Source organism: Peromyscus californicus, unplaced genomic scaffold, assembly GCF_007827085.1.
Source record: "Peromyscus californicus insignis strain IS unplaced genomic scaffold, ASM782708v3 Scaffold_17__1_contigs__length_78620276, whole genome shotgun sequence".
NCBI classification, from domain to species: domain Eukaryota; kingdom Metazoa; phylum Chordata; class Mammalia; order Rodentia; family Cricetidae; genus Peromyscus; species Peromyscus californicus.
The window spans coordinates 58,711,955-58,735,744 of NW_026294469.1; the positions used below are offsets into that span (position 1 = coordinate 58,711,955).

A 23,790-nucleotide genomic window follows, 5' to 3' on the forward strand; every position below is an offset into this window, starting at 1 on the left:
TGCTGTGGAACATGACATGGAAGCAAATTAGCCCTCTCTCCCTCCCTCCCTCCTTCCTTCCCTCCCTTCTTTCCCTGCCTTCCTTCTTTGTTCCTTTTTAAGCAAGTTCACAAGTATACACTGTGCACTGCCCGTGCACCAGGAAAACTGCTTATGAACAGCATTTTTGCAAATGTGACCAGATTTGATTGGGAGTTCACCTTTTAGAAAGTTCTCCCGATTTTCCCAGTAGGGAGACTGACCCTGGCTTATTCATTTGGACATGGCACAAAAGGAAATAATCTACAAGTTTGTTAATCATCCTTCAGAGTTAAAGGATTTCAAACAAAAATGGCTAGTAGTTTTTGTGGTATGATGCAATTTTAATAAATTATAGAGGATTTAATGACTGAGATTAAACTTCTACCCTGAGCCTACCTTAGTGAATTATTATTTTAAAACTATGAGTCAATATTTGCCAGAGGGAAAAAATGCCACATAGTTTATCAAACCAGCATTATTTTCATAGCTTATCAAAAATAGGAACATGTTAGAGGTTGCTTAGTTTTCTGCTGTGAATAGTTCTATAAAGATTTCTCTCAAATCTACTGTCTGTACTCCATATTCTGAGGGTTTGTCTTCTACAGTGTATAATCTCTAGACTCCAAGGGTCTGTCTTCTACAGTGTATATTCTCTACATCCCACAGTCTGTTTTCATCTACAGAGTTGAGAGTTGTAGGAAGTGAAAAGAAAACATCACCTCTCAAATATGGCCATTGAAAACCAATACTGAAGGATTTTTTAAGCTGATTTTATAAACAGTGTACACAAAGGCATTACTTTATCGAGAAGGGGTCCATTGGCTCTCCAATGGCTGTCAGAATTCTGACAAGTAACAACACATCATGAGCAGATATTTAGACAGGGGGCCAGCCTGTCACAGCCCTATCTAGCTGCTGTGAACCAAAGGAGAACACAGTAGGGTTGAGGCAACCTTGACTACCCCATAGTCAAGTTGTGAACTTTTCACCATTACACATCAACACTTCAGATAAGGCAGTATCATGATTCTTAATTCAGGCCTTTTAACAACTGTAGCTGGAAAAAAAGTTGTCAATAATACTATGTGACAGAACTATATGTCCATGTCAGTGCTCCAGAGCTTTTGAACCTTGCCAAAAAAAAAATGCCTTTTCATGACAAGAAAACAGTGTCAATGCCACAGCCTCTTACTGTTGATAAGAGTTCTAGGAAGTCCATTTCCATTTCATTTGCAAAACTACAATTAGAGGCCTTGCTCTTTGTATGCTTAAAATTACCTGGAATACAATAAAAAAAAAACTCGCTAAAATCCTGGTATTCTTTGTTTAATATGATAAGTCTAGCCAACTGTGTGTGTCTTAACAGAGAACTCAGAAGAGTTCAGGTTTTTGCCCACACATACTAACCATCAAAATTTCCCCCAATGAAACCATTTTTCACTCTCTGCTTCTGGATGATGTGGATTCCATCCATGCTTGATTTCCTTCTTCTTTTAGGCAGCTGATTGAATTTTTGTTTCTAAATGTTTGCACATCCTCTCACAGGAGGAAGCAAATGCAGTTGAGTCTTGGTCCTCAAGGTGGTCAGGTTCTGTCAACACACATGTTGCTGTGAACCTCTGCTGAATCACTTACACCCTGTGTTTCTGTTTACAGATACCTTGTCTAATGTATATTATTGATTCACTCACATTGGGCCTGGTCATCAGCTTTATATCCTATCCTGAATGAGGTTTGTCCACCATATTCATTTTCTCTCAAAGACACATTACTGCTTTCTTGAACATTAGACAGTATTTCATAACTGCTTGATGGCTACTTTAAACAGGAAAGCTATTGTCTCAAAACATCCAATTCTGGACTTATGTTCAATAGTCCTTGGAAGAGATGTCTTTATGGTAGGAGAGCTAACACACAACAGGGCTGGCAGGATGGCTCAGTGGGTAAAGGCACTTGCTCTGTTATCTTGGGAACTGACTTAGATGCCTGGAAACCATAGAAATGTGAAAGAAGAAAATGGACTGCACAAAGTTATCCTTTGACCTCCACATGTGTACTGTGACATAGGAATCTATGTACACATACAAATAAATAAATATATAAATAGAGGAGAGAGAGAGAAAAAGAAAGAAAGAAAGAAAGAAAGAAAGAAAGAAAGAAAGAAAGAAAGAAAGAAAGAAAGAAAGAAAAAAGAAAATGGAAAGATTGGATCACATCAGGTTGTTTAGCCTAAATGAGAATTTTTAAGTTAGAAAATTCAAATTTTTCTTCTCTTTGTGAAAGTCTAAAAAAGGCATCCTGAATATTGATTTAGGTATTACAGATACATTTTCTTCAGTAGACAAAACTTCAAATAATCCCTTATTAATTGTTAATCAGTGTATAGTCTCTGAAATTAACATTTTCCACTTTAGTGACCGATTCCATCAACATTTCAAAAGCCAGATTAGCAAATAGAAGAGAACATATCAGAATAAACTGGAGACATGTACATTTTGCAAACCTTATGGGTTTGCCAGAGAATAGACCAAATATATGGATCCAAGGAAACAGCCAGAGTGAGCCTCAGGGGCCTAGGTCTCTGGGTGTTTCCCCATTGAGTAACTCTATCTAGAACTCTTCAGAACATAACTAAGAAAACTAAAAGGAAAACAATATTAACCTACTTCACAATTTCCTTTTTCTTAATTAGGTGAGCATTTTATAACAATTCTTGCTGGGATAAAATCCAGGAGGAATTTTATCTTCCCAAACACACTCCCATCCTAAATGTAGACAATGTATCAGGCTATATGACCAGTCATTATGATGGTAAGCTTTCTAAGGGAAATTATAATGAGTTTTGGTCCAATTCCTTACGATAAATACAACAATTTCTATTGTGAGATTATTTTTCTAATATGATGATGAAAAGACATTAAACCTAGTATCAGTCTTCCTCTGGCTCCCACCATAATTCCCTTTTCACACTGATGCCACATAAAGGTAAAAAGTGATAAAAGGCAGTTCAAGGGGCAAAAAGAATGATAAATGTGTTTGTATTATCAGCCCACTCCTTCAGGATAAAGTGATGTAGATTCTCAGGAATTCTAAATGAAAACTAATATCTCACGGAATGAGTATTCACTGGTTTTCTCCATCCTGGACTTTTCTCCAGCACTAACCAAACTTCATGGATCATTCCTTCAATGAATTTTTTTGATTATTGACATTCACAAACTACTGGTATTTTAACTCATGGTCACTGGCCATAGCTGATGGCTAATCCAGTATCCCCCATACAAAGTTATGTCCTAGAGATGATATACATGTATAAAACATAATTGCATAGCCTGATTTATATATGAACTTGACTTGATTCCTACAGTTGAACCTTTTTAATCTTAGATCCCACCCTGATTAGTAGGGAACTCCTGCATAAATTCCTTGGAGTTGAAACAAGATTCAGGAGATAAATGCATAAGTCTTAGGAAGTCCCTGAAACTTACCATATATGCAAGGCCCCATGTTCTTCCCCAAGGTTATACAAGCAATAAATATATACAAGGAGCTGCTTACAAGTTATTCAGATATTCATCCGCCATGCTGGGATGGACTTTTGATGATACAGCTACTGTCAAGTTGTGCACATGTTGCAAGTAATATCTTGCCCATATTCCTATAAATAACTTCACCAAACTAATTGTTTCACCAAGGCAGACTTTGGTAATAATGTTACTTTGGTCTGTTATGACTTTCCTATCTGGGGTAAAAGCACACTTACTCGTCTTTCCTCAGGAACAGTGTAACACAACAAGCCATAGCACACTTAGAGAATGTCTATCCTTCTCATTCTATGGCTCTTATCCTACCTGCCTTATGTGCAGAACATTTGCCTAAACCTATCCAAATGAATGTTCAGCATTCTGATGATAGCCTATTGGGGTGACTGGTCCAAGTTTGTGCTTTTTTAAAATAAAATATTCTATACTTTGTAATCTGAAAGGAAGAAAAAAGTGACTAACTCCATTCAGTCAAACTTAAAGAAGCATTGTAAAAAGATTCTGCATTAGCATTACATTTTAGGAGACTATAGTCTCCTTTGACTGCCTGGTACTTTAAAGTCTTAGAATCAAGCAGACTGAACTAAAGATGAAGCTGTGTCCAGTTTCCCAGCAAGCCAGTTTACTGTTTTCTTTCATAATACTTTGACGTTGATCTCCTGACTCTGCTGATATGTGGCAGGTCCACACCAAGGAGATTTAACTGCACCCATTATTTAGATTGATTACCAGGTGCCATGCTAGTAGTTCAGTGTGTTTAATACCATCCCAGTCTCTAGAGAATAAGAAGAGAAAACAGAAGGCAAAAGTGAAGTATCATCCTTGATACTACTTTACAAAGAACCTCAAGGTAAGTTACTCTTACAATGAGTTAGAAGCAGTCAATATGTGTGTCCTCAGTAGTGGGGAGCCGATTGCCACTAAAACAAAGAATGCATGTGGTTGAAAATCTAGAGTTGTAAGTTTTTCATGCCCAACAACCTTTAGTAAGCATCAGCTCTATAGGGCACCACTGTATCTCTATAACTTCGAAAACTTCAGCTACAAGGAGACATTTATTATTATCCCCAGTCAGGTAGTGTTTCTTGCTGATACAATAACCTGTTTCAACTACAGATAAACTTGAAGGACAAGTCCTGCCATTTTGGAAATGAATATGTAATTGCTCCTTTTTTAAAAAAAAATAAAAAAGAAGAATGTGGGAATTTAAATGTTTTTGTCTGAAAACTAGCAAACCTGGGGCAAGATTATCAGTTGCAGCATCCTTTCAAACCAAGAGTAATGCTTTATTTGAATAAGCCTTTGGTTCTTGAGAGTGACTACAGGTAACTCCTGGTAGCAATGGGTTTCTTATATTTTAGTCAGTGTTTGATTTTTACCAGTAAACAGAGGAAAAAGATTTCTGTCTATCATAGTGATAGGTACTTGAAGATGTCCTGACAAACTGGTTATGACTAATGATTAGTTGAGACTATTTGTTTTAATTTTCTTTTAGGCACACACCTTCACAAAAACCTTCTTGGAAAAATAGTCTTAAACTGCGTGCCATAAAATGAGACTGTAAATTACATCAGTGTGTTTTGCTGACTGGCCTAGTAGTTTTAAATAGAAAATACCATAAAATCTGAGAATTTTAATAGTTATTAGATCCAGGCTTTCATTATGATACAATAACACAAGAAACTACTTAGATAGCCCCGCATTTTTTCACATGTTCACGTGTGCTATGCACATGTGTTTGTGGTGTGTGTACACATGTGCTTGCAGGTATGGGCACCTGTTTACTTGTAGAGGCCAGAGCAGGCTTCTTGTGTCTTGTCACTCTCTGCCATATTCCTTTGAGGTGGTGTCCATCATTGAATCTGGAGTCCTATGTTTCTGGCTAGGTTGGTGTTGGGATCCTAACTCCAGCCTCATGCTCAGAGAGTGTTTTTATCCACTGAGCCATCTCTCCAGCCCTTCGGTTATCCTTTCTCACCAACAGTGAAGCAAATACTGCTTTGTTGGTTTTTACAAACGTCACTGTCTTGAAAAAGATTCTTATCTGAGGATAAAGGAAATGCATGCAGGAAAACAGGACCAAATGAATTTTAAGAAGAAAGAAGAACCAGCAACAGAGTTTCCCATGGTGAATCAATTAAGTTTGCTTTTGGGCTATTAATTAGATACCTAAGACACTTGATCTTACTTGATAGTTCACAACATTGTCTAACATGTTCATGTAGCAATGCCAGATGTCATTTTGTTCACCATAATTAATAAGGTATGATTTTGCCATTAAGGAAAGGCAACTGTTACCTCTTTGTAATGCCTCAATTTTAATCCCTCATTCTGTGGGAGGCGTCTGTTTGTCTAGGCTGGCAGCCTATAAATTGAATTGAATAGTGCACTGGCTTCTGTTTCTAAAGGAAACAAAGGGTAACAAACTTAGGTTAAAAATCACTCTCAGATTCCTGTGAAACTTCCAAAGCACAGTCAGCCAAGAGCCTTTTTACGATCACGTGTCTGAGGTTGCCCATTTGGTTTGCAACTATGGGCATGTTTGGAGAGCCTACTGTCACCTATCAGCCTACTTTTGTTTCAGTAGTTGACTGAGGTTGGCTCTGAAAAACATTCACCATTCTTGATAGAATGCATGGGCTTCTTGGCCAGTTACTATGACTTCAGCCTACAGGGTATAACTGCAGCATCTCTGATGAGTATTTTTACATATGCTCAGAATACTCACGAGTACATGGGACACTGGGAACTTATTCTCAGATATCTAGTCACATGTTTTAGACTGTGATGGTGGAAAAGCCTCAAAATCTAAGGCCAATTCCTTTTTTTAGGGACCGACTTAATAGCTTCTACTGGCACGAGAGCCAATGCCCTTTCTGTAAGGGTGAGCAGATGCTCAGAACATGGAGTCTAACTGGTGCAACCCTAGATCTGTGATGTAATAGATGTCCGAATGAAGGCAGTTCTAGAAACTCCAGGTCACTCTGGTACCATCCACATAAGCCACTCAGCTTTAAGTTCTTTTTGCCCCAAACTGTTTTCACAAGTCTGTTTTTGACTTGGGATTTTTGCTACGCATAAACAAGAAACTATGCTTCCTGGGAAGAGTCAAAAAGCCAAGGCAAAAGTGATGGTCAGTCTGTAATACAATGGTGTAACAGTGGTGCATGCTTTCACCCTTGACAGCCAGGTCAAACATCGGTAATGTAAAGTGATTCATAAAATACTCGTACGTTTTCCAAGAAGGGCTTCTTCCTTCCCTAGGAATAGTAATAGTATTTATTTATTTATATTTCCTTCCATGGGAATATTTACAGTAATAGTATTTATTTATTTATGTTTCCTTCCCTAGGAACAGTGTTTATGCCTTTCTCTTCACGTTTTTATACTATAAACAAGCCCAGAGACATTGTTTACAAAGAAGGGATTGGTGCCTGTAATACTGCTTTACACACATTCAAAACTAATCAGGAAAAATCACATTGATCTTACCGAAGAGAATATAAAATATTGATGAATTTACAGATGGGTAAAATTTAGAATATTTGAGTTGGATGACAGCTTAGTGAATAACTTAAGCAACACAATGCACCAAGGGAAAAATAGGAATCAACATGGTTTTAATCATACAAATTCATAGGTATCGATTACATGTCTCACTCAGATGTGAGTCATTTCAATATTTTCTTAGCATTTTGTTTTTTGTATATAATAATCAAAACATGTGGCCTGTTGGTAAATTGCTGGGGGATTTTATAAAAACATACTTGGTTACAATTCTATGTTTTAAATAACAAATTCATAACAAAGAAAGATTTGCATGCCTGGGTGAAGGACACCAAAAGGGACACAGAGAACATATAACCAAAAGGGACACAGAGAACATATAAGTAGAATAAGAAGGTACATAGTATATTCTCAAACTTGTTGTTTAATAACCAAAAATACATATGGACAGTGAGCAGCAGCCAGATGGTCATATATAAGACGTTTCCTAAGCTTTTGAAAACAAAGAACTAGAGAGAGATGGATACTTAACAGAGGTTCGAGAAGAGAAAGCCATAGAGGGAGAGAGAGAGAAAGAAATAGAGAAACTTCCCTAAATGTAGTGAATCACTTAATGTTTTTTCTGCGTCAATCAATGAACAGTATTTTATGTATTACTAAAACCTATAAAATAATTATTACCTAAAAACCATTCTTCAGTTCTTTCAGAACATCAAGATGTATTTTGTTATGCATTGACAGACTGATCTTATGTTTAAAATGTATTAACTTTAGTCATGGCAATGCCAAGACAAAACTACTGAAGAAAATTAAGAAAGCTAATTTGGGCTGAAATGAACAACAACTTGGTATCAGTTATTAATCAAGCCAAATGGACTTATTCAATCACTTTAGAAATCTCTGAGGATCCCATGTGGTAGTGCATGTCCCAGTCAACTGAGTTATGACTCCTCCTATCACAAGGTGGCTGGGGGACAGTGTCATTGAAGTGAGTCAGAGGGCAAGGGGTGGATGATGCTATACTTGTAAACTAAGAGCTGCTGGTATATTTAATATGTTCTTCTAGTTTAGCGGTGATGATAAGCATATAGAATCATATATATTGTATTTTCCCTGTGTCTACCAGAGCTTAAATGGCATTATTAACCAAAACAGAGCACTGCTTATAGAAAGTAAATAATGATAGTTAACAACAACAATAAAATAATAATAATAATAATAATAATAATAATAATAATAATCACTTCAATAGGGTGGCTCATTCTCCCCACAATTCAAGGCCATCCTGAGAAATGATACTTGGTCTCCAGGATGTTAGTGGCCATCTCCTGCCATTATTTTTAATTTCTACCACTATGAATTCTTCTGAGAGACCTCTATATCTTGATTGGTATTTTCCAGAATAGATCCAATTAAGTAGCCATGGGCACCTCAAATGGATTCATGTCTGCTTTCCTTTCCCGGGTTGTTTCACTTTCTCTTTCCCGGATTTGAGCTTTGTTCACCATGCATTATTCATCCACCAAATTCTTTATTTTAAAATCAAGGCAGCACCTTCATCTGTATAAGATTTCCCTTGTTTCCCGCCACAGCTTGTCAGGGCCCACTCTCATTAATGTTTTCCTGATGTGATTCCTTCCCCAATTTTAGTAAGTAGAGAGTTATTTTGCTTTTGTTTTTGTTTTGTTTTGTTTTGATTTTTTTTTCGAGACAGGGTTTCTCTTTGTAGCTCTGGCTGTCCTGAAACTCTCTCTGTAGAACAGGCTGGTCTCAAACTCACAGAGATCCACCTGCCTCTGCCTCTGGAGAGCTGGGATTAAAGGTGTGCATCACCAAATTGAGATCTTTTCATTTGTGTTCCTAACCAACAACCTCTCTACACTTCAGACCTCTAAGGCTTACCTTCCTTCTTGTTATTATGCTGCCTTCTGAGAAGGAATTCACAGTTTATGGGGTTATAGGTATCTACTCACAGAACTTTACCAGGCTCCACATTCTTTATTTTATTCATTTATTTATTTATGTTTTTGAAAACAGGGTTTCTCCATGTAGCCCTGGATCTCCTGGAACTCGCTCTGTAGACCAGGCTGGCCTGGAACTCACAGAGATGCCCCTGCTTTGCCTCTGGAGTGCTGGGATTCAAGGTGTGCACCAATCACCAGGCTCTTTGAGAGCAGAGACTTGGTCTTTACAGGGAAAGTTGCACACACAGTCTTGACCACACAGAAGGCACTTAAAGTGTAGTTTAAGTCAACAAATTCAGAGGTAGTGAAGTCCCATTGGAGACTGAATTGCAATTGTCAGGCTCCACGTGGTGAAAAGCCAGGGCTTGAAGTGGCGGTGGTGGGTGAGGGGAGCAGCCAGGCACTCTGACGGCAGTTAATAGTTTCCGTGTAGTGAATTGTGTAGATACCTTTAGTGTGCTCAGGAATTAGGAAATCACCGAACTGCTTGTGTTGTTCCTTTATTTGGGGATGCCTGTTGGGAAATGTCAGGGAATCCGAGGTGTAAGTCCAGCTGAGGAGGCCCCTGAATCAATAGATAGCCAGTTTCTTGTTGTAATAACAGCATCGTTAATTTTAACTAACTTGACCTTTCCCTGAAAATTTGCACTGTGCTACTACAGTCAGAACTTGTGCAACCCAAAGAATGCCTATAATTCGTCAATTTCTTGTGTTGTGTTTGTCCTTTGGATCTGGTGACCATGCATAGCACATCTTTACTATGGAAAAAAAAATCAATTTGAAAGCAGCCAGCTCTGAGGTATTTTTAACCTTCACACTCCAATTTCTATGTCTTTTAAAAACACAATTTCTGAAAAAATAATATAATAGAAATGTTTCTACTGGTTACAAAATATTGTTCCACAAATGCTACATTTTAAGGATATATAGCCAACATTCATGAGTTTTTAAATGTATTCTATTAATTTTATATTATTCTATTATATTATTCTATTAATGTTAATTAGCAAACAAAGGAATGTGACTCATTGTGGCATTTCATACATGTATCAGATTTCCTTCTAAATTGTCCCCTTCCCCGACTGGTCTCTCCATGCTACTTTTTGGATCACTTGTTAAGATTTTAGGTGTAAGAATCAACTTCAGAGTGCCTTAAAGAGCTAAAGAGAAAAACAGATATAACACACATTTGATAAAAGATTACGTGCTTTCCTGAATCATAGAAAGTTGTATTTTTGGAAATAGCATAGTGAAGAATGAATATTCCCTGTAAGGAAAAAAAAAACTTTATCTATTTGCCCCAGTTTGTGTGAATATTAACATTTAAAAGAAATAAATGGATATGCCATAGATGTCCTCTAAGTCGTTAATAGAAAGAACTAGGATCTGTTTGGTTGTTGCAAGCTAGCTAGCCTATTGAGTATCTAGCTGTATTATATCTGAGGTATTCACAACTAACCAAGATTTTACAAATAAGTGCCTTGATGATTAAGGTAAAGGAGATGTCCAGTGTCATGGAGGGCAAAACAGTAGGCATTAATATAGGGAACTGAGCTCAGGGATATTTGAACTCAACATTTGAGTGGTCCTAGAATTTTCATTTTAAATTAGTTCTTGTTCTCAAAGTGGAAGTCTTTATCCTGAACGTCTTCTAGATTGATTTTAAGGATCCACCTCAGTTCTACAGACCGCTTAGGCCCTACCTCAAGATGGCATTTCACTGAAGCAACTATACTCTGGCCCCTTCTGGGAACTACTTCCGTGATCTCACACACAGCTCGACTTAGAGGATAAAGAGGACTTGGCAAGGGTGAGTGCTGCGAGGAGTCGCAGCCTTGAGGTACATTCAACTAGAAACACTGTCGGGAACCAGAGAGAGTATGCTAGTGGTGTGAGAGTCACCTTCACAGCAGCTCAGTTCTCATCCTGTAGCCTTTGGGAAACCACACCAGATTCAATGACACAGGAACCATGCAGCACAGGGCTTCTCAAGTCTGCAGAGAGGACCGCATCTCCAGGCTGCTATGACTCTACCCACTGAGGGGCCAAACATGCTGGACAAGAAGCCTTTTGCTGTACTCTTGAACTCTTGGTCATCTTAACAGAATGGATTCTCACGAAGTCTGCCAATTCCCAACACTGACAGTGACAGGGACAGCCTCTAAACTAAGGATAACAACAAGAGTTACTACCAAGTTACACATCCTCCCTTTGTCCACTTGGCTCTCCTATTGGCTAAGTGGAAAACTGAAATCAAACAAAGGAGATTTGGGAAGATGGTACAGGCTAACTTCAAAATGAGAAGCACCCAATATTATTTTGGGGAAATCCCAGGACAAAGTGAATCTGTATGTGGCTTTCTCATGTGATATCTACGGAGTGGTCTTTATCAGCTAGCACTATTTTCCAACTGAAGATTAAAAAGTGGTCTTGTTTCTATGACTCACTATATATCTTCTTGTTTCATCATGCTCTCTCTGTCTGTCTGTCTGTCTCTCTCTCTCATGCATGTGTGTGAATATTTACATGGATTTTTTTCTGTGCTGTCCCCAATGGAGCTCTAACATCACAACACTGACCAGCAGCATTCCAGATTATACTATATTTTATTATCCCTAGGAAGTTTAAGATCAATCATTGAGTAGAGAGACCCAGGACTTGGGACTGGGGACAAATTTCCATTTAGTGAATTGTAGTCTAGTCAAAGTTTTACAAAATTAGCAATAGGGTGGTGTCATTCCTGCATTTGTAGCCTTTAGAGGAAAACTTCAGAAAATTAGAAGTCTAGATCACCCCAAATGTCTTTAATCCCAGCACTCAGGAGGCAGAGGTAGGTGGATCTCTGCGAGTTTGAGGCCAGCCTGGGCTACAGAGTGAGTTCTAGGAAAGGTGCAAAGCTACACAGAGAAACCCTGTCTTGAACCCCCCCCCCCCAACAAAAAGTCTAGATCAGTCCAAGGAAACACCTAAGTCAAGAAATAGCTAGTCTAGATATTAGAAATGGTTCTATTCTTTCTAAGCACTAAGAGATGCTCATTTTAGTGGGACATGTTGCAGGATAGATATTTGAGCAAACTGTGTAAAGATGTGTCTCTGTTTTACTTCCCTTACCTAAGGTACCTGACTGGGTTAATAACGAACTGAACAGCTAATAGCTAAGCAGGAGAGGATAGGTAGGGCTTCCGTGCAAATATAGGAACTCTCGTTTATAATCTGGTATATGGCGGATTTCCCCAGTGAGACACGGAGCAAGTCAGATGTACAGAATGGAGGAAAGGTAAAGAGGCATAAGGTAGAAAGCAGATTAATAGATACAAGTTAATTTAAGTTACAAGAGCTAGTTGGGAACAAGCATAAGCTACAGGCTAAACTTTCACAATTAATAATAAGTCTCCATGTCATTATTTGGGGGCTGGTGGTCCAAAGAAAGTCCAACAAGAAAGACCCGTTACAGGGGCATGGTGGCACAGGCCTGTAATCCCAGTACCCAGAGGCTTAATCAGAAGGATTAAGAGTTCAAGGCCAGCCTAGGTGAATGCAGACCAAGAGGCTGTCAAGGAAAGTGAAAGACCCAGTTTTTCATTTCCTCTGTGAAAAGAAAAAGTCTAATTTCATTCTACATTTTATGTATTTGGACATGGCTATAAATATTTATCTACAGCATGTCTTATTGATGAAAATAATATACTCTAAGTAATGACTAAGTACTGAATCATTATTATAATAAGCTTCCTGGGCCCTGATTACCTTGCCTAAGTTAGAGTGGAGACATAGGATATGAATCCACTTTTCTTTTTCTGATGTGTCCATCTATCCAATTTCAATAGCTTCACTTCTCTGAGCAAGTTGAAGCAGCAGAAGATTGTGTTGGCCCTGAGTCACTGTAACTGGAAATGAATGTATGTGTTACAGAGGCAGGCTAAAACAAAGACTTGTAGTTAACCTACCCAAATGATTTTTCTTTATAGAGTTCCTCTGTCTCCACTCCTCACAATCTTCCCACATTCTTTTTACCTTACCCATTCTCTATATCTTAAATAGGTAGAAATAGAAATGGAACTGGAAAAGGAAAGGAAAAGAGAGAAGGAAATAAACACGAAGCAAGATGTGTAGACTCCTCAGGTCCAGAGCTGTAGAGCAGAGCATTTGAACAATCAAGAGCATCAACAGGAGAAAGTCATGGTGTGGAGATGGACTGCCATGTCTTTTAGCAACACACAGTGTCCAGTGCTGGCAAAGTTTGCTTAATGACTGAGTAAACTTAACTGTTTGCTGGAAATCACCCAAGCATGCGCCTGTATCTGCCTCCAATGAAACAGCTTTACCTACCGAAAGTAGTTTTGCACATTTGAACATTAAACAATTGTATAAGACAGGGCCAACTAGCCAGGCGGCGGTGGTGCATGCCTTTAATCCTAGCACTCGGGAGGCAGAGGCAGGCGGATCTTTGTGAGTTCAAGGCCAGCCTGGTCTACAGAGTGAGATCCAGGAAAGGCACCAAAACTACAAAGAGAAATCCTGTCTCGAAACCGCCCCCCCCCCAAAAAAAGACAGGGCCAACCTAATTTTCTTTGATCGGTTTTATTTCTCACAATTAAATTTTTCATGATCTCTTCTCAAGTTTTTATCTATACTCCCTACCAATGCCTTCTTGGTCTTCTTCAGTCCCAGCAATGATTTCCCAAGGCCCATGCCCATGCTCACCCGTGCTCCTTTCTGCCTCCTGCTTTCTACTCTCCACTCTCTTCTCTCAGGTTCTGGAATGCATCATGCTCATTCCAGGCTAGAAATCCCCTAAGTGTCTGGCTCTGCCTAGTTGGTTCTTCTTCAGTTCTGTCCCTGACTAGCACCCGATATCCTTCAGGCTTCAACTGACTTTCTGTGTCTGCACAGAAACCTCCTCCACTCCCAGTATGACTTTTTCCCATTCAAAGAAATTCCTTGTGCTCATGATGAGTGTTAGCAGTTCTTCTTTTCCTTTTTATGCCCAATGCTTCCATTTGGAATACTATGGTCTTTTTTTCAGAGATAAGAATGCAAAACCTACATAGGACACTTTGGTGCACAGAATGGGAGGTCAGTGTGGGCAACATGGAGATGTAAAAGGAGGCCAGGGATGGAACTCAGTATTAGATCAAGCCTGCTGGAGGCTGCGAGATCAGTCTCCAGCAGCAGACTGGGAAGGGGAGGACAGAGAGATTAATTCCACTTTCTCATTTTCTCTCTCGTTGATTCAATGGTATAAAACACTCCCTCATTCACTGCTTTGTTCTGGAAAAAAAATTAATGAATTGATAGCTCTTTAGCATTTACCCAAGCTCACTCTTCCTCAAAGTACATTGAGAACTCACACAACACCTTTGTAAGTATTTCTTTGTTCTACAAGCACATTTTAAAATTTATTTTATTAGAGTCTGCATATAGCTCCTAAGTTTTTCTGGTGCTCTCTAATTTCTATTTCTTTTAGGATTAGGTGAAAAACTACTTTCAAAATTTTATATTAGTTTTTCTGAATATGTTATTTGGAGAAGTCCATTTGTTGTTAAGTTTCCCGTGTGTTCACATTGCCATGCATGATCACACACTTCTCATCTCAGTCTTTATCTTAACAACATCTGACAGCACTGACCATTCTGCAAAAAACTCCTGTCTTGTGTTCATGATGACAGTGTCACCTGATAACTGTCCTATCACTTGACCGGTGTTCTGATGCTTCCTTTATAAGATCCTTCAGTGTCAAATCAAGCCATAGATCAGTTCTACAACCTAGATCTCAGTCTTACTCTAGCTCTCTCCAGTTGATGTCTTGAAGACCTTGCATCTGGCTGTGTGTTTGTGTTGGCTTATTACTCCTAGATTTAAAAAAAAAGCCTAACTGGCTGTTTCCACCCAGAAGCCCAAAAAATACTTCAGTTGGTAACCAAGTCTTTACCTCCCTCTTAAATATTTTCCTTACCCATCTCTACCAGTTTCAAGAAACAATGTTATCATCTACCCAAGTTGTTCTTTATGCACTCTAATGACCATTTTCAATCTTTCTTTCTATCATCCTTACCATTTACTTGACTTATTATTAAGTCCAATCAGCTCTGCTTTTAAATACTTTTCTGAATGAATCTGCTTTTGTCAGAGACTGCCATTCCAATGCTCATCTACATTGCTGCCATCACTGGTCAATTAGAGTAGCCTTTCCTCCATCCTTTCTTCTACTGTGGTCAAATTACGATCACTGTCTTCAAGGAAGCCAGAGAGATGGCTTTAAAAAAGTTACCTTATTAGCTATACAGTGCTTTCTTAACAAACACACAATAAGTTTTTGAAGAGATGAGCACGGGAAATATTCCAATTTTATCAGTTCACAATGCATAGTGCTCCCCTGCTTCTACAGGGGACTAATTTAAATGCCTCTAACATAGAAGCATCAGCTTTTATATACAATTACATAGTGTTTGCACACAATCTGCATAAGCATTACATATTTTAAATCTATACCTTAAACCATCTCTGGAACAGTCATAACCAATGTAGTTTGAAGGATGTGCAAATAGCTGTTACAGTAGATTGCTCAGGAAATTATGATGAGAAAGGTCATGTAAATGCTCTGTACAGACACAATTTGGCTTCAAATATTTTTACCCAAAGATGGCTGAACACATAGATATAGAATTCACTCACAAAGAGAGACAACTGTAAGCATATATTAAACTATCACACTCTACATATATATGTATATGTATATATGCATAGCTATTATATTACAATAAAATACTTCTTTATCCAAGACTTCTCCTGACCAGTGTCATTATTTTTACCTATTACCATGCTTTCTTTAATAATATTAAACCCTGTAGGGTTATTAATTTGTTCACGTCTCTCTCCCCACCCTAGGATGTAATGAGTGCATAGCAGAGTCCTTCTGTCCTTTTAGCATCTCTTATCCATGGTGTTTAGAAGAACATTAATGTTTATAATGAGCTAGGGAAGGATCTGTTGGAGAATGTTTCATAGGCTATTTAGTATAGCTTTTTCTCATTCTATCCAGAGTGAGAACCCAAAGCCAACTATTTATTAGTACCTTCAAAACCCTCTCTGACCTGGCCCTGTTAGTGCCTCACCCAGGGAATGTGACTGGCAAATCCCAGCTCCCTGGGCGTTCAGTCTGGACTCATCTCCAGAGGTTCACTCCCTCAGCTGCTCCAGATAGACAGTGAAATAGCTTCTCAGTAGGACTCGCCCTGGTTAGCCTGCTGCCTGGCACTCCCACCCCCACCCCCACACTACCGAAACTTATGGGATAACTCTCTCCTGCCCTATACTCTATTTCTCTTTAGCACCTGGGAGTCACCTATCATAGAGGTAACCTGTTCATCTTGTCAGTTCTTTGTCCCCAGGTAAGTAGTAAGACCCACAGGGTTAGGGATGTCTGCCTGTTTCGTCCATGTCTGTCTACAGAGCCAATAATAGTGCTTGATGCTATTTAGAAATATTTGTTGGATAAATGAACAAGCAACTGAACATATTACTTTCTCAAGACACTGAATGAGTTAAAATACTGAATTTATGAAAGAATTCTTTTAATCATTTATTAAACAGAAAGCCATTGCACACCAGTCCTTTGTTTATTTAAGGAGGACTGAGGAGAGAAGCTCAACACTTGAGGGGCAGCAATAGTGACTGAAAAGAGCCTGGAATCAGCCAAGTATATAGTGCTAAGAACAGGTTCATCTAGTGATGTTGCCACTTTCTGCATCTACAGACCAGCCACTCCATACCTCATACACCTAACCGTGAAGAAAGCCAATCCTTTGGTAGGCATCTCTACAAATAATTCATGGCAAACATCTGGTTTGCCCTGTCTCTTTTTATTGGAATTGTTCTCCTGAATCTCAGCATTACAAGTAATTGCTTCAGAGCTGAACTATTGGTTAACCAGCCTTGATGAATCAGCACAAGAAACTGGATTCATTGTGAGATGAGCTTTATGTGACTAGTCAGTGTGCCTTCCATGCTCTACTAGGCCAGCATTTTTCAACCTGTGGATCATGATCCCCCTTGGGGATGAACAACCTTTTCCTCTCAAAGGAGTCACCTAAGACCATTGGAAAACACAGATATTTGCATTATGATTCACAAAAGCAGCAAAATTACAGTTATGAAGTAGCAACAAAAATAATTTTATGGTTGGGGGTCACCACAACATGAGGAACTGTATTTAAGGGTCGCAGCATTAGGCTGAAAGCCAAAACTCCAACTTTCTAAGAATGAGGGAAATCAGCAGATGCCATCTCTGAACCACTCGGGACTTTGACATCCATGTTTCTAAAGGAATAGTTACATAAATGAATGCCCAACCTGAAACGGGAAGACAGCGGTAGTACAATGTGGTACACCATGAGTTAAGAGGATCACTTTTCCAGGGTTACCTTCCTTATCAGGTCAAACATGCCTGTTCTAGAAATGACCTATGAGGAGAGAGAGCTGTGGTTTGCTTGCATTTGACAGATTCTTTTTATTGCCACTTGGCAAAGATGAGAACAGGCTTATCCAGTTTCATCAGAAATGTTTTGTTTTCCACTCAAGAGCAATGATAGTAACAGCATGGGAGTTCATAGTCAGACCTTCATCAGAGAAGTCTCCTTATGTTGGAGTATCTGGCAAGTGTACGCCTTGTGGAGGATCCATAGAGATTCCTGCTGGTAAGAATAGTGGTCTCATGTGGGCAAGGAATTCCCTTTGGAAACCATGAAAACTTGCTATGGCAGCAGGGCAGGGTGGCATTGGAAAAGCACTTCTTTCATTTTATAACTACAAACTGAACTTTACAGTAGCTTAAAAATCCACTGTACTTATCTACTTGTGATAATGCCAATGTCCATCTTCACTACTTTTCAAAAGTTACTACCATTAACCCAGTACATTGTATGCATATGCAAGTAAGTATGACGATGACTAAATATTGAGAACTGTGGGTATTAAGCAGACTCAAATCAAAACCCAGGTCTTTACCGGTAACCCCGAAACTACATGCAGTCCATTCAAACTGGAGTCCCACAGCCTTGGTTTTAGGTCATGTGGTAAAAAGCTGGCAAACACGTTACAGGTGTGCAGGCTTTAACCAGAGGTAGCTTTTTCCTAGGAAGGCCATTACTGCTTACCTATCACCTGAGTCAATGGTTTCCAGAGACTTAGTAAGATAATGTTGCAGTGGGGGAAATCTTGGAAGTGGGTGTATTGAGACCACTGGCAACAACACTCACTTCCCACACTCACTCCCTACATGCAAAACTTTGACCTGAATTCAAAAGTAATGGGGCAAACACTGGATCACAGAAAGCACTCTTTACTTTCGGTGGCTGATTCATCTTAAGGAAGTGCTAAGACAAGTCCTGTCCCTTGCCTGGCCACCCTCAGTCCTTTCAGCATGCCATTCTTCTTTTTGCTGATAATAATCGCCTTAAAAAAAAATACAAATGGACCTGCCTCTGTCCAGTGTTTAGTTTGGGTTTGGTTTTTGTTCTAATCAACTGTAGGATAGGCACACACCAAAGCAAAGGGGGTAGATCGAGTTTGCTGGGGGGCCATCTGAGCAAGAGCAGCCCCTAAGTCTGGCTCCCTAGGCTTTCTGCAGGGAACAGATGGAAGGCTGCAGGCGCCAGGCCTGCGCCCTCCTCCCGGGTCCCCCTTCCCTGAAGCCTGGCGGCGGAGGGCACCCAGAGTGGGTGGGACCAAACTCCAGCCGACAGCCGCCCTTCCCCAACTCACCAGCCCGGGGGACAGCCACAGCGAGGGCACTGGTGTCAGGTTTCAGGGCCCCTCCGGTCTTCCCGAGCTCCAGGACCCACCAGCAGCTACCGCACGCCCGCAGCCTCACAGCGTCACTGTCATGGGCACGGCTCCCTGCGTCTGCAACCTGTGGATCCCGATCGGTGCAACGCCAGGCGGTCCCCAACCTCTGCCTGTCCGGACTATGAGTGGCAGGGCTGGTAGCACCACCCGGGAGTCCGCCTAGGCGGCTGGGATCAGGAAGGTTTGTGTGAGAAGAAGGCGTGTCTCTGAGTCCTAACGCGGATGTGCCTGGCTCACCTCGGGCCAGTCTTGCTGATGACTCAACCGCTGCAATAAGAAACACACTTGGCTGTTGGTGGGTTCTCCACGCTGTGGGGGTGCATGTCCTAGAGGCAAGCTCGTTTTCACGGACTTATTTTTTCTGGCTTTGCCCTGACACCTCTTTCAAGGTGCCTGGGGGTAGTGTGGGGAGACCAGCTTTCATACACAGCTGGCCTCCACCCCAGGGGATCGTGCAGCTTCTTAGAGCAAGGGCTTCGAGGTAGAGGGCTGAGGAAAGCATCCCACTAGACTGGGAACGGCAGGCACAGAAACTGCATTTCTGAAGTTAGGGCACAGACATAAGTGTACAATCAGTCTACGCCACCAAAATCCTTACTTCCTAAAGCCACTCGGGGACTAATGGGTCACTGCTAACTAAAATAATAAACACAGCCACTGCACTAGTATTTGTTAAGTTCATAGTTTGTGGCATATCCTGTACTAAATAAACACTTTGGGTTTTCCCATTTAGTGAAGATCCTGTGTAGCCTTTGGGCATTACGTTTTGGACATATTCTGGCATCCCTAGAGTTACAGATTCATGGTCAAGGTAAGGATACAAGATTAAACACATATAACAGCATTTGACATATTCCTTCGCAAAGAAAATAGTTCCAAACCTGTTGCATGTGTTCACGTTAGAGTTAGGAAGACAATGACTTAGGTTTTAAATGTTTAACTCATTCCTGAGTCTACGCTTCCGAGTTTAAAGATCTGCCTTCCTTGAAGACAAAAATAATAGGGCTAGTCAGGGCTACAGAATAATTCCTAGTCAGCTTGGGCTGCACGTGAAACCTGTCTCAAAAAGAAAGAGAAAAATGGGGGGCGGGGCGTGGATGGGTGGGTGGGATTTGTAGAGTCAATGTGAGTCAGCAGTCCAGAACAATACCCGGCACTTTATTTTATAGAACTGTTGGCTACACTCACTATTTTAGTAACACTTAATCTGTCCCATCCTCCCCAAATACTAATTTGAAAAACCTTTTAAAATGTTTACGTATTTTATGTATATTAGTGTTGTGCCTGCATGCATGCCTGTGCATCATGTGCATGTCTGGTGCTCTCGAGGGTTAGAAGAGGACATCAGCTCCCCTAGAAGTGGAGTCATGGATGGTTGTGAGGCACCAGGAGGGTGCTGAGATCCAAAGCCTGCTCAGGTCCTCAGAAAGAGTGACAGGTGCTCTTAAAAAAACCGAGCCATCTTCTCAAGCTCCAATATCATTTGACTCATAAAAACTGTTTTGGCTCTTCTAACAAAAAAAACAACAACGTGTGAAGGTAATAATTTTAAAGGCTCTTTTGTCCCTGGGGTTTATGTGGCACAAATTAAACTGATAAAATTTCTGTGGCATTCAACATAGCGGCTCTGATATATATACAGATATCATTGTAATTGGGAAACTTCTAGACAAATTTGTCACCTGTGTTTCATCCTCCTCAAACTCCTTGAACACACACACACACACAAAATAAATCAATTTTGAACTTCTAAAATTACCTTTCTGCCATAAAAGGAAATAAAAGAGACAAGAGACATCACCAGATAAAATAAATCGCAATGGATTCTTTTCCAGACGTTCAACCAGATGGAGGCAGGTATCGACTTTGAGAAGCAGTTTACACAGTGCCTGTCTATGGGCGGAGCTAAGGACATGGGGTTATCAGCTCTTCTCCCCGCAAACCCCAGCAGACTGAAACTTTCTAAGGCAGGAATACTGGCACAGACTGGCGACAAGTGGTGGAGTATGGGGCTTGATTAGAGACACGAACATAGAATGCCTGGACCTGAAGTTCCCTCCCCACCGCAATATAATCAACCAAGTTCCTTCATCTGCTTCTTCCAGCCTGCAGTCTTCCAGAGAACAGAAATAAGAGTCATGGGTGGCTTAACACGAGCTGAACACAGGCCCTTTGACTCTGCTTCTAGAGAGAGCGAACAATAAATAAATTAATCCTCAGCAAAATAGAACAAAAAGCTACATTGGAGGGAGCAAAACAGTGACCAAAGCCGATCCCAGCGAGTTCTAGAAGATGGCTTTTTTCCTGTGCAGAAAGGGATGGAAAAATGAATAAAAGGAAATAATGCTTTAAGAATTCCACAAATAAAGACTATGAACTTGTGGGATCAAAGGTTCCCTTTACATTTACTCATTAATTAAATACACATCATTCTGAGATAATAGTAACCCACAAACATTTAAAAATGTCTTCCAGAGCCATAAGGCAAATCATTCACATTGGGAAAAAAATCTGTGCTGAATTTCCTAAGAATAACAGCAAAGTAGATATCTCTTTTAATGCCTTCACAACTTGAAAATGAGTTTGTTTTGAATCTAGAATTGCATGACCAAATTAACTGTTAGCCATGTAAATGATGACATTTTCATGTTTTTGAGCACTCAAAATAACTCATTCTTCCACATACCATTTGAAAAACAGCTTTCCAGAAGCAAGCCAATAAATCAGGAAGAGGAAGAGCGAAACCCAGAAAACTCAAGTCCAATATAATAGAGAAATTAGAGTTCCTCAAAGGAGTTCTCATGAAGTAGGCCAGGGAAGGAGGAAGGCTTGAAGAAGGTCTATCTCCAATCAAAACAGAGAAGGTGGTAGCATTGGTGTCTGCACATCGGGAAATTATCCACTGTGCTTGTCAGGACCCTTCTGTTCTCCAGAGCATCCCTCTAGAATTCTTTCTGAGCTCCCTGCATGTCAGGGAGCATTCAATTGAGTTTTAGTCAAGGGTATGTGGCAAAAATGATAGACGTCACTGTTAGATGACATCCACAGCATGGCTTCTGACAGCCTCCCTTCCTTTCTATACCTATTCTTTTATTTATTTTTTTTATAGCATTCAGATGCAGTGAAAGGAGCGCTCTGAAATCCTACAAGATAGTAAAGATTCTTTCCTTTTTTTGAGACAGGGTTTCTCTGTGTTACCTTGGCTGTCCTAGAACTCACTTTGTAGAGCAGGTTGGCCTCAAATTCAGAGATCTGCCTGTTCTGCCTCCCAAGTGCTAGGACTAAAGGCATGCAGCACCACTGCCCAGCAATAATAAAGCTTCTAAAGGAAGAAAGTTATGACCCCAAAACATAGTAGCCAAAGAAATCCCAGCTGGAACTCCTGAACTATGACATGAACAAAAAGTAAATTTGTATAATGACATTAAGATTTTGAGGCTGTTACAGCAATTCAACTGCTCTGACTATCACAATTTCAAAGAACATTTGAAGGCAATTTTGAGTAATTTAGTATGTGTACAAAGTATCATACTAATATTGGAAAGTACATAACATTTAAAAGTATCTGACAAACTCCAGGAAAAGCAAACAGTTGTACAAGAAAGGAAATGCATGATAGAATACTGCTTCATTCTGGTTTGAATATAATCCATATGATAATATTCACAAATTACCCAAATTGCGATAAAACTATACACGGAAGGTGAGGAGAGGGAGAGACTGGGAATGTGTATGTGTAAGAAAGCTAACTGCGTCCTCAATTATGACCACATAAAGTTAATGAGTATTGTGTAAGGTGGCTGAATAATAATTACTGGGCTGACAAACCATTTAGAAGTATAAAAGAGCAACCAGAAAACATGACATTTACCACAGCATTGAGCTCAGGACTTAAGGGAAGATCTGCAGCTTCTTTAACACCAATTTCTTTCTTTTCTATTTCATTATTTTCAAAGATCTCTCTCTCTCTCTCTCTCTCTCTCTCTCTCTCTCTCTCTCTCTCTCTCTCTCTCTCTCTCTCTTCTCTCTTGGTGTGTGTGTGTGTGTGTGTGTGTGTGTGTGTGTGTGTGTGTGTATACACACAAGTGCCATCAGAGGTCAGAAGAAGGCATCAGAGCCCCCTGGAGCTTGAGTTACCGGTTGTTGTGAGCTAAGTTACTAAGTGGAATCAAAGGGGGAATCACAACCTTGTTCTCTGGATGAGCAGGAAGTACTCTTAACTGCTGAATCTGCTCTCCAGCCCCCTTAAAGATTTGTCTTTACTTGATTAATTTTTTAATGAATTTATTTTTTGTCAATGTCATATAAATATGTAATTCTTTCTGGCCATGCTTTTCCCTCTGCCCCCATTTCCCCTCTTCTTGCTCTCATCCCCCAAGTCCTGATCTCATTTTTATATCTTCTTGTTTTATATTACCTTAATAAAATACAACTTGGAATCCTAATCCTCCTACCGCCACCTCCCTGATGAGGGGATCATGCATGTGTAATACAATGCTTAGCTCAAGAAGAGATAGATAGACAGACAGATAGATAGATAGATGATAGACAGACAGACAGACAGATAGATGATAGATTTAAACAACAAATGTGTTTGATTTCTTCTCTTTTGTCTTTTGTGGAATGAGCTACAGGTTTTATGGTCACGATACTGACTTTGAGTCTTCCATATTCTCTTCACAATTTCTCCTGCTTTGACTCCACACTGTGGAACTTCAAGGTTTCCAGATAACTTCAATCCTGCAATGAACGACAGCAAAGATGTGTGTTCCTGGGCAGGCAGAAGGGTGTGCCTCCATCTTCTTCTGATTGCTAGTTCATGTGGAGTCTTCCTAATCACAAATAAAAATCAGCTCCTCCCCCAGTTGGAGGAAACTCCAGAGCATGACTAACCAGTCACAAGACTGGAC

General features: G+C 40.0%; 1 protein-coding gene across 5 annotated transcripts in view; it reads right to left on the reverse strand.

Annotated features, from left to right (window-relative positions):
* Nucleotides 1–23,790, reverse strand: part of Rab27b (RAB27B, member RAS oncogene family) — a 151,343-nt gene that overhangs the window by 40,626 nt on the left and 86,927 nt on the right. For 2 of the 5 annotated variants that reach the window (XM_052742457.1, XM_052742456.1), the window contains one exon: nt 18,797–19,147. The exons of the other annotated variants lie outside the window; for them this stretch is intronic. The gene's annotated coding sequence lies outside the window, so the exon portion shown is untranslated. The remainder of the gene's footprint in view (nt 1–18,796; nt 19,148–23,790) is intronic. 5 annotated transcript variants of the gene reach the window in all.